Raw genomic sequence first — 15696 nt, forward strand, 5'->3', positions numbered from 1 at the left:
AGGGGTCTGGGAGTCCGGGGCGGGGACAGGGCGTGTCCAGAGAGCCTTGGGTTTTTGCGCGCTGGCGTGAGCGGGCTGAAAATGCACAATTCTGAATGTGTCTTTGTGTGTCATGGTGGTGAGTAGATTGTGCGACTGTGTGTGCCTTAGTGGGTGTGAGATTGTGGCTGTGTATAAAGCTGTGGAGGTGTCTATGATCGTGTTTCATTGTGTGTCCTAAGAGTGGATATGTGTTTGTGTGACATTGACCATTTGTTCAGCACCAAGTGTGTGGGTGTGAGGTGCCTGTGACTCCAGTACTCTGACAGATTTTGGCCCTGGACAGTGATAACCTCAGCCTTTCCCTGTAACACCGAAATTGGGCATGATGTCCAGTCTTCTCTGCTCTCCCTCCTCTGTGTGGGAGGGTCGGGCGATGACCCTTTTAAAATGCCCTGGTCCGTCATGATTGCTTTTCCTTGACTCTTCTCCAAGAGACGTATTGAGAAGAGACAAAAAGAATTATTATTGAACATCCAAAAGCCAAGTTCTCCGTGTATCAATGTTTCTTCTTTCCCTGAAACCCTTCTTATTATTCGTGATGTGTGTTAAAAAAAAAATTTAGCCAAATAAATGTGAAGATTAATTGGCTTTATTCAACAATTCATGAGTCAGCCAGCATCCCATCTACCAAGTAGAGAGATACTCCAAGGAGTTGGACAAAATGGAAGGTTTTTATAGGCAGTAGGGAAGTGGTGCAAGGAAGTTATTAGCAAAAGAAAAGAAAGGATTGTTTTAGGCCGGGACATCTTTTAGGGGAAGGGAATGGCAGGGGTCTTATCATGCAGATTACCTCACTAGTGCTAATCAGGAAATTTCAGATTGATTGTTTAAAGAGCACATTTTCTTTTATTTGTTTGTTTGTTGAGTTTTTATTGAGGAGCACATTTTCTTGAGAGAGATTGAAACTGGAATTGTCTTGTTTGCTGTTATGGGGGCACATGACCCCCTTTGGGGCTTTTTTTTTTAACACGTGCTTTTCCTTCCTTCTTCTGAAACTTCTTGCCTAACAAAGACACACACCACCACCCACCCCCAAGTGAACTGGTGTCCAGTGTTTGCCATTGGAGTAAATTACTGAGTGCTATGGAGGTGAACTGAAAGGCCCATACCTTCCATACTCCCTATACACCTAATGTTAATCTAAATGTTTTTAAACTTTTCATTTTTAATTAGCTTTAGACTTAAAACTGTTGCAAAAATAGAATTCCCAAATACTCTTAACCCAGCTTCTCTATCAAAGCCAGGAGATTCACGCTGATAAATAACCAATCTACAAACCTTATTCAGATTTCATCAGTGTCCCTTAGTGTCCTGTTTCTGGACAAGGATCCAATCCAGGATCATATGTTGCAATTAAGTTGGTAACTCTCCTTAGTCTTCTTTTATCTGGAACGGTTACTCAATCTTTGTCTTTCATGACCTTGACACTTTTGAGATGAACTGGCCATTTATTTTGTAAATTCTGCAATGTAGAATGTTCCTCAATTTGAGGTTGTCTGATACTTCCTCATAATTAAATTTGGATTATGCAGTTGAGGCAAGACTACCCCAGAAGTGATGTATTCTCAGTGCATCTTATCAGGAGACACATGAGATTAATTTGTCTCATTATTGGTGGTGTTAACTTTATTTGCCAGGTTTCTCCACTGCAAAGTCACTCTTTCCATTATAATTAATGTGTCTCAAGGAGAAATACTTTAGGTCTATAAAATTATGCTGTTTTTCATCCTACTTCCATCTACTACATCCATTGATAATTCCTGCCTGAATTTATTACCAGGTATTTGCCAAACGGTGATTTTTTTTTTCGGCTTCTGTTATTCCTTCTACATTTATTAATTATAATTCTGTCACAACTAGATTTTCCTTCTCCCCATTTAATTGATTTACTAACTTATATAAGTATAGTCTGGATTTTTTAATACTATAGGTTATAATCCATTACTATCACTATTTTATTGCTCGAATTGTCCCATATTTGGCCACTGGGAAACCCTTTGGATTGGTTCCTGTATCCTTTCAACATATCCCCTTTATTTATTTAGTACTTCCTTATTTTCCTGCACCACAGGATGTTCCAGGTTGATACTGTACTTTCCCAGCCTTAGTCCTGGAATCAGCAAATTTCCCAGGGATCACTGGCACCTTTTATTAGAAAATTATATTTAGAAACCGAGATTAGATGTGCTCATTGCTACTGGGATGTCTTTGCTTCTTGACTTTCTCAGATATGAAATATATGCATCTGTACCCACACATCTGTATCTATCTGTATGTATACCTATACAGATAATCCATGATGTCATATGATATCTCCAATTCCAGTTCAATACCACAGGGCTTCTTCTAGACATCTCCATTTCCTTTTCTGTAACTCCTTTCTCTGACAGTGAAAAACTCGGCTCTCATTAACCACAGTACATTTATTTATTTGCTCAGTCTTGAGTAGAAAGTAGTTCTAACACATATCCCCAAACCCCATATAGTTCTTTTTGTATTTAGTCTTACAGTTCATAGTAAAAATACAGTACCGCCCCCCCAAAAATAAAATAAATAAAAATACAGTTTTCCCTACACCCATCTGTATGGTAATATTACTCATTTGTAATATACATAGGTTCATTTGTTACTGTTTGTATTTTATTTGGGGCTCCCAAACACACATCCTGGTTGATTTTAATTATTTTTTGAGTATGTGAAACATTAACATGGTTCTGAAAGTTAGAATTAGACCAGAAGATCTACTCAGTTACTCCTCCATCATTCCTTCTCTCCCAATTCCATTCCCCCATTCTTTCCACACTGTGCCCAATCACCCATTATAGGTAACCAACCAATCTCAGTTTGTTGGGGGTTTTTATGGTTAAATATACATAACATAAAATTTACCATTTTAATTATGCTGTTCAGTAACATTAACTCCATTTGCATTGTGCAGCCATCACCACCATTCATCTCCAGAACTTTTTTCATCTTCAAAGACCGAAACTCTGTACCCATCAAACAATAATTCCCTTCGCCCCTTCCTCCAGCCCCTTGAAACCACCATTCTGCTTTTTACCTCTATGAATTAGAACATTCTAGGTACCTCACATAAGTGGAATCATACAGTGTTTGTCCTTTTATGACTGACTTATTTCACTGAGCACAATATCTTCAGGATTCATCCATGTTGTAGCATATGTCAGAATTTCCTTCCTTTTTAAGTCTGAATAATTTTCCATTGTACATGTATACCACATTCTGTTTATTAATTTATCAGTGGGCACTTGGGTTGCTAACACCTTTTCGCTATTGTGAATAATGCTGCTTTGAACGTGGGTTTACGAATATCTGTTCATGTCCCTGCTTTCACTTCTTTGGAGTATATATCCAGAAGTTGAATTGCTGGATCACATGATATGTTTAATTTTTTGAGGAATCACCATACCATTTTCTACAACAGCTGCACTATTTTACATTCCCACTGGCAGTGAACAAGGGTTCTGATTTCTCTACATCCTTGCCAATGCTTGTTATTTTCTGCTTTTTTTATAATAGCCATCCTAATGAGTGTGAAGTGGTATCTCATTATGGTTTTGATTTGCATTCCTTTAATTATTAGTGATGTAGGAAATCTTTTCACGTTGTTTGTTGGCCATTTGTATATCTTTGGAGAAATATCCTTTGCCCCTCCCCCCCTTTTCTTTTGGCTGCACTGTGCAGCGTGTAGGATCTCAGTTCCCCGACCAGGGATTGAACCTGGGCCATGGCAGTGAAAGCCTGGAATCCTAACCACGAGGCCACCGGGGTTTGTTTGTTTTTTGTTGTTGTGTTCTAGGAGTTCTTTATATACTCTGAATAGTAATCCCTTATAAAACACATGATTTGCAAATATTCCCATTCCATGGATTGTACTTTCACTCTGTTGACAGTATGCTTTGATGCACAAAAGTTTTTTATTTTGATGAAGTCTACAACACGTTTTTTTCTTTTGTTGCCTGTGCTTTCGTTGTCATATCCAAGAAATAATTGCTAAATCTAGTGTTATGAAGATTTTCCCCTATGTTTTCTTCTAAGAGTTTTATAGTTTTAGCTCTTATGTTTAGATCTTTGATCCATTTTGAGTTAATTTTTTAGTGTAGTATTAGGTACAGGTCCAACTTTATTCTTTTGCATGTGGATATCCAGTTTTCCCAGCACCATTTGTTGAAAAGACTGTCCTTTCCCCTATCAAATAGTCTTGACTCCATTGCTGAAAATTATTTGACCATATATGTGAGGATTTCTATTTCATTGGTCTAGATATCTGTCTTTTTGTTAGTACCACACTGTTTTTTGTTTGTTTGTTTTTTGTTTTGTTTTGTTCTTTTGCGGCACGCGGCCTCTCACTGTTGTGGCCTCTCCCGTTGCGGAGCACAGGCTCCGGACACGCAGGCTCAGCAGCCATGGCTCATGGGCCTAGCCGCTCCACGGCATGTGGGATCTTCCCGGACCAGGGGCACGAACCCACGTCCCCTGCATCGGCAGGCGGACTCTCAACCACTCCGCCACCAGGGAAGCCCACCACACTGTTTTGATTACCATCTTTGGTAAGTTTTGTAGTAAGTTTTGAAATCAAGAATTGTGAGAGTAAGATTGTTTTGGCTGTTTGGGGTCCCTTGAGATTCTGTGTGAATTTTAGGATGGATTTTTCCATTTTTTCAAAAAATCATTGGGGTTTTCATAAGGATTGCATTGAAACTGTATGTTACTTTAGGTAGTATTGCCATCTGTCTTGGTCAGATCAAGCTTCCATAACAAAATACCATAGACTGGGTGGCTTAAACAACAGAAATTTATTTTCTCACAATTATGGAGGTTGGAAGTCTGAGATCAAGGTGCCACCTTCTCACTGAGTCCTCGCATGGCAGAGAGAGAGTGAGCTGTCTGGTATCTCTTCTTATAGGGACACTACTGCTATCATATCAGGCCCCCACCCTTATGATGTCATTTAAATGTAATTACTTCCATAACTGGCCCTATCTCCAAATACAGTGACATTAGGGGTTAGGGCTTCCAACATATGAATGGGGCGGGGAGGACACACACAATTCTAAGTCCATGACAGCATCTTAACAATATTAAGTATTCCAAGTCTTGAACACAGGATATCTTTCCATTTATTTATGTCTTCTTTCATTTCTTTCAGCAATCTTTGTACTTATCAATGTGTTAAGTCTTTTGCTTCCCTAGTTAAGTTTATTCCTAAGTATTTTGTTCTTTTTGATACTATCATAAATGGATTTGTTTTTTAAAATTTTCTTTTCTGATTGTTCATTGTTAGTCTATATAGAAATTCAACTGATTTTTGTGTGTTGATTTTGTATCCTGCAACTTTGCTGAATTCATTTTTCAGTTCTAACAGGGTTTGTGTGTGTGTGTGTGTGTGTGTGTGTGTGTGTGTGTGTGTGTGTGATCTCTAGGGTTTTCTATATATAAGATTATGTCATTTGTGAACAGAGATAAGTTTATTTCTTCCTTTCCAATTTGGATGCCTTTTATTTCTTTTTCTTGTGCAACTGCTCTGGCTAGGACTTGCAGTACTATGTTGATAGACATCTTTGCATACATATCCTTAAGGGCCTTTTTTACATCTTTTTTGTGTGTGAATTGTCCATCTCTTTTTCCTGTTTACTTTCATGGGGTTTTTTGTTTGTTGTTTGTTTGTTTTTGTTTTTGGTGTTTTGTCACAATGTTTAAGAATTCTTTACACATTAGGAATATTAGTTCCTCATCTGTGTTGTATGGTGCAAGTATTTTCTTCCAGTTTGACAGTTGTCTTTTGACTTTGTTTATGGTGTGCTTTGTCGTTGAATATTTTTATTTTTATGTAGTCAAATTACCAATGTTTTCCTTTATTGCTTCCGGAGTTAGAAAGCCTTTCTCAATCTCAGGATTAAAGGGGAATTTACATGTGTTATCTTCTAATAACTGTATGATTTCATCTTTTACATCTAGCACCCTGATCCATTTGGAGTTTAATTTTGTGTATGGAATGGGGTATGGATTTAATTTTATATTTTCTAAATGGCTATCCAGTTTTCCCAGCACCATTTATTAAGAATTTTATCTTTGCCCCACTGATTTGAAATGCCATCTCTATCATATACTAAATGACCATACATATTGATACTTGGTTCTATTTCTAGGCCTTCTTTTCTGTTCCACCGGTTGGTTTGTCTATTTATGCACTACTACCACACTGTTTTAATTATAGAGACTTTACAGTACATTTTAATGTCTAGTACAGCTAGTTTCCTGATGTTCCTTTTTTTATTGTCAAATTATTCAGTTTCTCCTTTATACCATTTATGCAGCAAAGGGTTCTGTTGGCATAGATCTACATCTTTTGGAGGGTTGTGATTTGTTGACTCATGAACAATAGCCCCTGCATAATTGTACACAGATACCCTGGATCATGTAACACTTGTTATTAATATTTTTGATTTTCACAGTCTGGGTTGATGAACAAGGCCTTCTGCTGTTCTGGCTTTTAGGAGTAAGAATGTGATTGGGACCTATATCAGAAGTCTAGATTCACAAATCTGGGATAAAAGTTTGTTTCAGTAACCAGATCTAATTTGATATGGGACATTTTAGGTTTTGGGTCTTAAATTTGTTTCCAGCCAAATCCATGTTGTTCTTTTGATAAGTTATGGAAAAAACAAAAAAAAGAATATTAGCTAGTAGTACTTGGTGTTTGTAAATAAGTGGTTACAGCAGGGTTTTTAAAGAAGGTCCAGGCTCCCACCCTTAGACTTCAGGGCTCTGCAGACGCCATGAAATTTTATGCAGCTTTTGCAGATACATTTTTTTTTAAATATTTATTTATTTATTTATTTTGGCTGCGCTGGGTCTTAGTTGCAGCACGCGGGATCCTCACTGCGGCTTGCAGGCTCATAGTTGTGGCATCTTAGTTATGCCATTCGGGCCTCTTAGTTGTGGCATATGAACTCTTAGTTGTGGCATGCATCCCGGACCAGGGATTGAACCCGGGCCTCCTGCATTGGGAGCACGGAGTCTCAGCCACTGGACCACCAGGGAAGTCCTTGCAGATACTTATTTATTTGATTTTTTTCTTGAAAGAAGTTTTATGATTTCATAAGATTTTCAAAGAGATTCATGACCCTTAAAAATTTAGAACTGCAATCAAAGACAGTAGTGCCTGGTAATAATAACCTTTGAGATGTTGTGCAAAATTTGTGCCCAACAACAGGGAGTTAAAAGAGGAAGTTTCTATCACATATTACATTCATATGATGGAATATTATTCAGCTAATAAACATATGCTTACAGAGAGTTAACCAGAACAAGGAAAATACGGTAATGATACAACACTGAAAATGATGAATAAAAAAGTATTCGGGGCTTCCCTGGTGGCGCAGTGGTTGAGGGTCCGCCTGACGATGCGGGGGACACAGGTTCGTGCCCCGGTCCGGGAGGATCCCGCATGCCGCGGAGTGGCTGGGCCCGTGAGCCATGGCCGCTGAGCCTGCGCGTCCGGAGCCGGTGCTCCGCAACGGGAGAGGCCACAGCAGTGAGAGGCCGCGTACCGCAAAAAAAAAAAAAAAAGAGTATTCAAATTTTGGAAAGATCCCATCCCCAAATTTTTTAATGGGTAATTGAATGGAGAAGAAACTGGCTACGTATCTGACACCATGCATTCTGCTTTGTGCTCACTGTCTCACTTAAACTGGAAATTGCACTGTCTTGAAAATTGGTCATTCACAGGATGTTTTTGATAATGAGGCTATTTCAGTGCACCAGAGAATATGTTAAAGGACTGTTAAAGAACTTTTAGTTGTAATTTGTTTCAATCATACTAATTTCCTTTTTTGTCCCTACTTGTGTTGTAGACATTGGCTCGATTGCTCATAATTTTTCTGCTGCCAGGAAAATAAATGTCAGCTACAACTCTAGTTATTTATTTTTGTTTAAGTGGAAAGTACTGTTATGTTTTTTATTATGAAATATATAAGCTTAATGCAAAAATTAGAAATTTTGCTTAAAATGTAATTCATCTAAAGATAAATATTCTTAATATTTGATGGATATATTTCAGGTATTTTTCTGTGGGATTTTTATTTATTTTTTATTTATTTATTTATTTATTTTTGCGGTACGCGGGCCTCTCACTGTTGTGGCCTCTCCCGTTGCGGAGCACAGGCTCCGGACGCGCAGGCTCAGCGGCCATGGCTCACGGGCCCAGCCGCTCCGCGGCATGTGGGATCTTCCCAGACCGGGGCATGAACCCGTGTTCCCTGCATTGGCAGGCGGACTCTCAACCACTGCGCCACCAGGGAAGCCCTTTCTGTGGGATTTTATAGAGTGGTATCTCTTATATAAATTCTGTAACCTGCCTGCTTCGTTTAATAATGCATTGACTGTGTAACAATTATATTTTAAAGTCACTATGTAGTATTTCATTATCGAGATGCACCTTAATTTATTCGCTTTACTGCCTACTAAAGAGCATTTATATTTCTATATTTTAATTGTGAAATTGTCCCAAAAGTACTCTTGTGCATACAACTTCATGTATTTTTATAATGAATTCCTTTGGGTCAGGCATTAGACATTTATTAAGAATTTCCAAATATGCAAAATCCTAATCTAGAACTCAGGGAGACAAAGTACTTTTAAAAAGTGAGAATCTCTGTTTTTAAATTACAAATAATGTAATGGGGAAGATAAAACTTGTATACAAATGTCCGAAGTAAAGGATGAAAAAGGGCATTAGTTTACCCTGATAGTATGCTATGAGAGTTCATAAGAGGAAGATATTTGTATGACCAGAGCTGTCATTGTCATGTCATGTCATACCTAAGTCAAACTGATCCCATAAGAACTCTATGGAGGTGAACTGAGTCACCTATATTTCCTGCAATTTTCATTCTAATCATCAGAAATCCAAAGTATGGGGACTTTCCTGGAAGTCCAGTGGTTAAGACTTCGCCTTCCAATGCAGGGGGTACAAGTTCGATCCCTGGTTGGGGAGCTAAGATCCCACATGCCTCATGGCCAAAAAAGCCAAAACATAAAACAGAAGTACTATTGTAACAAATTCAATAAAGACTTTAAAAATGGTCCACATCAAAAAAGTCTTTAAAAAAAAAAGTGTTCAAAAGAAATACAAAGTATGACCAGTGGAGCAAGATGATTCTATAGCTGTTTAGAGAACACTGAGGCAAATAGGGCAGGTGCAGAAACATAATAAACCTATCTGGCGAGAAGTGCTGAAAGGAAGCATCACTTATACACAGGACTTGGCCTGAATGACTTTTAGTTCTCTTCCAGGCAGGTCTCCAGCACACATAAATGTAGTTACCAAATCAAGAAGTTTGCAACAATTGGGAGCTGACAAGCAAAAACAACAAAAGCCATTCTGTGAAAAAGAACTGTTTTTAGAATATCCTGAGCTATTATTTCATGTTCAAAGGAAGATTGTTTAAAATAAAGTATTTCCTTTTTCATCTGCCGTTTGGGAGTAGCTTATACTTAACAGAACTTTAAAATATGCATTTAAAAATTAATGCCTGGTTATTGAAAAACTACACTTAAGCAAAACTAAGAAAATTGAAGATCACAACCCAGAAATAACCAAAGTAATCTTTAAGGATAAAACTTCCCAGATATGTTCAGTCTGATTTGTCTGTCTATATTGTCTATGTTAATATATACATGTATTTTACAAATAAGACCATATGATGCCCAGTTGTTTTGTAATCTAACCATATCTTGAACATTTTCTATGTTATTAACTACTTAATTACTACTAAATTTGTGAGTACTGAGAATTGCTGTTTTATAGAAATCTTTAATTTATTTAATATGCTGTTGTCTGACTCAGAATCTTGAACATTGCCTGAGAATGTACATACCTCTCAGTGTATTGATTTTGGGTTGATGTTTAGACTGGATGTTTACATCCATAAAGCTCAATACAACATTTAAAAATATGACATATGGGAAAAGTTTCAAGTTACATCAGAAATTCACTTAGTTAAATATCAGAGTCATGTAAATATTTTGACAAACGTATAGATTGGCCTGTCAACAAAAGGGATGTGCAGATGTTCATGGTGCTAAAGGAGGCCATGTTACTGCACACAAAGCAACTAATTATTAATATCTATAATAACTGGTGATCAGGAAGTGATGTTTTAAGAAATTTTCATCTTTTTTTTTCTTTTTGTCTGCGTTGGGTCTCCATTGCTGCGTGCGGGCCTTCTGTAGTAGGGGCAAGTGGGGGCTACTCTTCGTTGCGGCGTGTAGGCCTCTCATTGCAGCGGCTTCTCCTGTTGTGAAGCACGGGCTCTAGCCTCGCGGGCTTCAGTAGTTGTGGCGCGCAGGCTCAGTAGTTTTGGCTCATGGGCTCTAGAGCGCAGGCTCATTAGTTGCGGTGCACAGGCTTAGTTGCTCTGTGGCATGTGGGATCATCCCAGACTGGGGTTCATACCCGTGTCCCCTGCATTGGCAGGCGGATTCTTAACCACTGCACAACTAGGGAAGTCCCAGAAATTTTCATCTTAATACAATAGTTTATTATTTATATGTAGGTGTTTCTTGTGTTTAATTATGTTTAGGAAATTATTTGGGGGCTTTGTGTTAAAATGTGACTCATTATATTTTTCACATTTAAAATATTGGGAGAGAGGCTCCTGGTTAGAGTTTTTACTCAGAATGATTGCTTTTTCAGGAACAGATTACTAATGTTAAGGTGAAGATATCTATATATATCTACTTCTCATGAGCTATCAAGTTCTCGCACTCCCCCGGCCCAAGCCTTGTGTGATGTGGGATCCATGCCCTCTGAAGAATGTCTGTCAATTTAGGGACAGGGAAAATCCAGGGACGTAACTGCAAGCTTCACTGGGTGGTGTGTAGATGACTGAACTTTGCTTAGAAGGATTTGTACAAAGATTTGATGATAGAGATCTAAAGGAGCATGATTTTGCTGGATCAAGAACAACTTGTCCCCTAACTCATCATCTGCCTTTTTAGGGCCTTTTGTTTCACATTGTGGGTTTGTGAAAAATCCCTTTGAGATGTATAGAGTTGGAAATGCACAGCTCTGCTCTGTTATTTCTGAAGTTTCCTGTGACTTTTTAAAAATTATTCTTTCTTGTATTGACCAAGGCCGCAAGTCTGAATTTTTATTTAGTCAGAGTATAGCTGAATTAGCATATTAGTTAGGACAGGTTGTTATGCTGTGGTAGCAAACAACCCCCAAATCTCAGTGGTTTACAAAATAACTTTTTAATTTTTGCTCATTATGCATCAGCATAGGCAGGGTCCCAGACTAAAGGAGACTCCGCCATCCTGTAGCTGTACCATCTGAAACACACAGCCTCCTTGGCCACCACATCAGCAATAGAAAGATTAGAGAATTATGTGGTCTGGATTATGTGGAAGACTGGATACTTGAAAAACTGGATAATGGTGAGACATTAGTAATTAAATTAGTAATGTCTACCACACTGACTAAGACCCATTTCTTTTTCTGTGTATAGGAAGTTGCTTCTGTAAATTAGGTGTGAATTTTTTTTGGAGCAAGGAAGACATCCTGGACTGTGGAAAGAGGTTAACAAGAGGCCTGTGCACAGGTGAGTGAGGAGACTAAGGAAACAGAAAGGCTTTTATATGAAAGCTCACCTCCTCTGTGGGAAGTCAGTTACTGTTTGAGAACACACCCCTCAAAGGCTCTAGAACTATGGAGAAGATTAAGCTCCTTCAGCATACAAGTTCCCAGAGGCACTTCACTGTCACTCGTATCACTCCATTCGTATTTTCTTTTATAATCTATCCTGCCCCATGAGGAGGAAGGAATTAATTGTGTTATTTATGATGATAAAACATATGCTTAAGGGAAAACTTGAAAACACAGGAAAACAGGGACTTCCCTGACGGTTCAGTGAACCACGGTTCAGTGGTTGAGACCCCATGCTTCCAATGCAGGGGGCGCAGGTTCCATCCCTGGTCAGGGAACTAAGATCCTACATGCAGCGTGGTATGGCCAAAAAAAAAGAAAAGAAAAGAAAAAAAAATACAGGATGGGCTTCCTTGGTGGCGCAGTGGTTGAGAGTCCGCCTGCCGATGCAGGGGACACGGGTTCGTGCCCCGGTCTGGGAAGATCCCACATGCCGCGGAGCGGCTGGGCCTGTGAGCCATTGCCACTGAGCCTGCGCGTCCAGAGCCTGTGCTCCACAACGGGAGAGGCCACAACAGTGAGAGGCCCAAGTACCGGAAAAAAAAAAAAAAAAAAAAAAATATATATATATATATATATATACACACACACAGAAAAACAGATACCCCCATAATTATACACCTAGACACAAATGTAAAACTTTAATTGAAAATTCTTTCAATCCATTTTCTATGCATACACATATGCATGTATATATGCATGTATATATTTTTCCTATAACAATAAGATTACATATACTGTTTTATTACCTACCTTATTCACCCAAAGTTGTTTAACATCTTAACATCAGCAAAGATACGTTTTTATGGCAACAATGTTTCCATTGTATGGATACACTATATTTTGTAGGATATTTAAATTCTCTTCAAGTTGTTTCCATCGTCAGCAGTGTCTCCATCATACACCCCACATTCATCTTTTGGATAGAGTCTCAGATATAGAATTACTTCATCAGAGGATATACATGGTTTAATTTCTGCTAACATTGCCTTGTTGCAAGTTTATACCAGCTATAATCTACTGTGTGTGTCCATTTCCTCACATCATGCTCTTGTGACGTGTCATCAGTCTTTTAAAAATCTGCCAAATTGATAACTGTAAAATGTTATTTCCTTATTGCTTTAACGTACATTCCCTTCATTACTAGTGAAGTTTTAAAACTCTTGATAGGTTGAGGAGCCACTTTATTATCTAGTGAGTTGCCCATGCATATCCTTTGCTCATTTATCTAAAATTATTGCTTTTTTCTGAAAATTTAATTTTTTTTTTAAATTTATTTATTTATTTATTTTTGGCTGAGTTGGGTCCTTGTTGCTGCGTGTGGGCTTTCTCTAGTTGCAGTGAGCAGGGGCTACTCTTCGTTGCAGTGCACGGGCTTCTCATTGCAGTGGCTTCTCTTGTTGCGGAGCACAGGCTCTAGGCACACGGGCTTCAGTAGTTGTGGCTCTCAGGCTCTAGAGCGCAGGCTAAGTAGTTGTGGTGCACGGGCTTAGTTGCTCTGTGGCATGTGGGATCTTCCCGGTCCAGCGCTCAAACCCATGTCCCCAGCATTGGCAGGCAGATTCTTAACCACTGTGCCACCAGGGAAGCCCTGAAAATTTAATTTTAAAAGCACTATCCAATAAGAATTTTTGTTGTTTATCTGACTTGTGAGTTAAAGGCTTTTTTTTTTCCATTTTATCATTTGCCTTTTCATTTTGATTTTAGTATTTTGGGCTAGAGTTTTTAAAATCTCAAATATAAGTTTTTTCTTTGTATTTTTCTGCCTTGTATGTTATGTGTTCACAAAATATAAATACATTATATTTGTCTGAAGTACATTTACAGATATTTTATTTTTATATTAAATATTTTATCAAGTTAGAACTTCTTTTTGGCTTATGGTACAACCACAAAAAATAGGCTGAGAAATTGCTACTTTGATAAACTCTTAAGGTTTCCATTGTGATCTTGTACATTTATTGGAGAGTTTGAGTGCCTCCCATGTAGTATTTTATGTCCTGAGGAATTAATAATGAACAAAACCAACAAGATCCCTGCTTTTAAGTTTAGTGGGAAGAGTCAAATAATTGACAAGCAAATATATAATATAATGTATAGTAGCACTGAGAGCTAGAAGGAAAAATAAAGCAGGGAAGGCTAAAGTGAATGACAAAGGGTAATATTTTAATAGTTTGGTCATAGAGGTGAAGTTTAAGCAGAAACCTTCGTGGAGGGAGCAAGTGAGCTCTATGACTATCTTGAGGAGGAGCATTCTGGAAGGAATATACAAAGCCTCCAAAGGGAACATGGCTGGTATTATGTGGTGCATTCTAAATAGTCCATGGACATTTAAGAATAATATCTTATTGGTAAGTGAAAATTTTAGGATTGTTACCAGGATGCATCCACATGTGGCCCTTTGTGAATTTTTATAAGCTCTCAGGGATTCTTTCTAATATAAAGATTCAAGTATTTTATTTCCTCCAGAAAACACGCTTATTATTAACTTTTATTCACTTTTCCTCCCGCTGTTCTGTTTTATTCTCCACTTTTATGTATATTTTAGGTCTTCTGGATCTCTCTTCCATATCTCTGACCTTTGTTTTCAGAATTCATTTCTTCTGTGTCTTTTTCTCCTCTGAATTCTGAGATGTTCTCCTAGGCTTTTCCCTCCTGATTTCTAATGTATCTGGTGCCTTCTTGTCTAATAATTCTTAAAAGAAACTATTACTTGTCAGAATTGTCTCCTGTGACAAAGCCCTTACAAAAGGTTTCAGTTTCCTTCTCCCATTAGCCCCTAACTCTCTTAATTGGGCCTTTTCTAACTCTCTTAATTGGGGAATTTATTGTTCATTCCCCTCATTAATGGCAGTAACCACAGGGAGGCAGTTTATGCTGATGGAAACTTTCATGGGCAATAAAATACAACACTTCGGTTCATATCCCACTCAGTGTGGCCTTGGGTCAATATCATAACCTCTCAGGCCTTCTAGCTTCTCTTATGTATAATGTGAGAAATAAAATCAACTTTATTTAACTAACAGGGTAGTTATAAAATTAAAACTAAATGAAAGTGTATATGAATGGCACTGCATCACCTCACCCTAGAAACCTGGGGATCATTCCTGTACTTATGTACTCTACCTTCCCTAGTTATGAACGAACTACCTGTGATCTTCTGTAATTCAGCCCCCAATACTTGGGTGCTGGTTCCCATCCCCTCTCTCCTGCTCAAGGTCATTGCTCCTGTGCAGTTGTCTCCTATGTCCCTGCATTATTCATTTTTCTCTACTGGGTTATTCCCATCACTATAAACCATGCTGTAATCTCTCCCACATTCAAAACAAACAACCGTTCCTGGATTCCATATCCATTTCTAGCTCTATTTCTCTGCTCTTTTCAACGAAACTCCTTGAAAGGGATGGCTCTTCTGTCTCCACTTCCTTTCCTTCCATTTTCTCTTATAAATGTATTTATGTATTTATTTTTGGCTGTGCTGGGTCTTCGTTGCTGCGTGCAGGCTTTCCCTCGTTGCAGCAAGTGGGGGCTACTCTTTGTTGCAGTGCTCGGGCTTCTCACTGCGGTGGCTTCTCTTTGTTGCGGGGCACAGGCTCTAGGCGGGCGGGCTTCAGTAGTTGTGGTACGCTGGCTCAGTAGTTGTGGCACACGGGCTTAGTTGCTCCACGCCATGTGGGATCTTCCCAGACCAGGGCTCCGAACCCATGTCCTCTGCATTGGCAGGCGGATTCTTAACCACTACACCACCAGGGAAGTCCCACCTTCCATTTTCTCTTGAACTCACTCCAGCCAAGGTTTTGTGTCCTCCACTCTAGAGAATCCACTTTTGTTGAGACTTCTAATGATCTCTCTAATGCCAGATCCAATGGACAGTTCTCATTCCTCATACCACTTGACCTATTGGTAGCATTTGACAGTTGTTC

The 15696-nt window shown here is 38.7% G+C and overlaps 1 protein-coding gene across 7 annotated transcripts in view; it reads left to right on the forward strand.

Moving 5' to 3' along the window:
- Positions 1-15696, forward strand: part of LOC132510376 (zinc finger protein 565) — a 32433-nt gene that overhangs the window by 453 nt on the left and 16284 nt on the right. For 2 of the 7 annotated variants that reach the window (XM_060132379.1, XM_060132383.1), the window contains exon 2: positions 11577-11669. The exons of 1 other annotated variant lie outside the window; for it this stretch is intronic. The gene's annotated coding sequence lies outside the window, so the exon portion shown is untranslated. Of the gene's footprint in view, positions 1-37; positions 119-4388; positions 4614-11347; positions 11670-15696 lie in introns of those variants that run through there. 4 more of the 7 variants (XM_060132380.1, XM_060132381.1, XM_060132378.1 and 1 more) reach the window with 4 other exon arrangements.

This window comes from Lagenorhynchus albirostris, chromosome 19, assembly GCF_949774975.1.
Source record: "Lagenorhynchus albirostris chromosome 19, mLagAlb1.1, whole genome shotgun sequence".
Lineage (NCBI taxonomy): Eukaryota > Metazoa > Chordata > Mammalia > Artiodactyla > Delphinidae > Lagenorhynchus > Lagenorhynchus albirostris.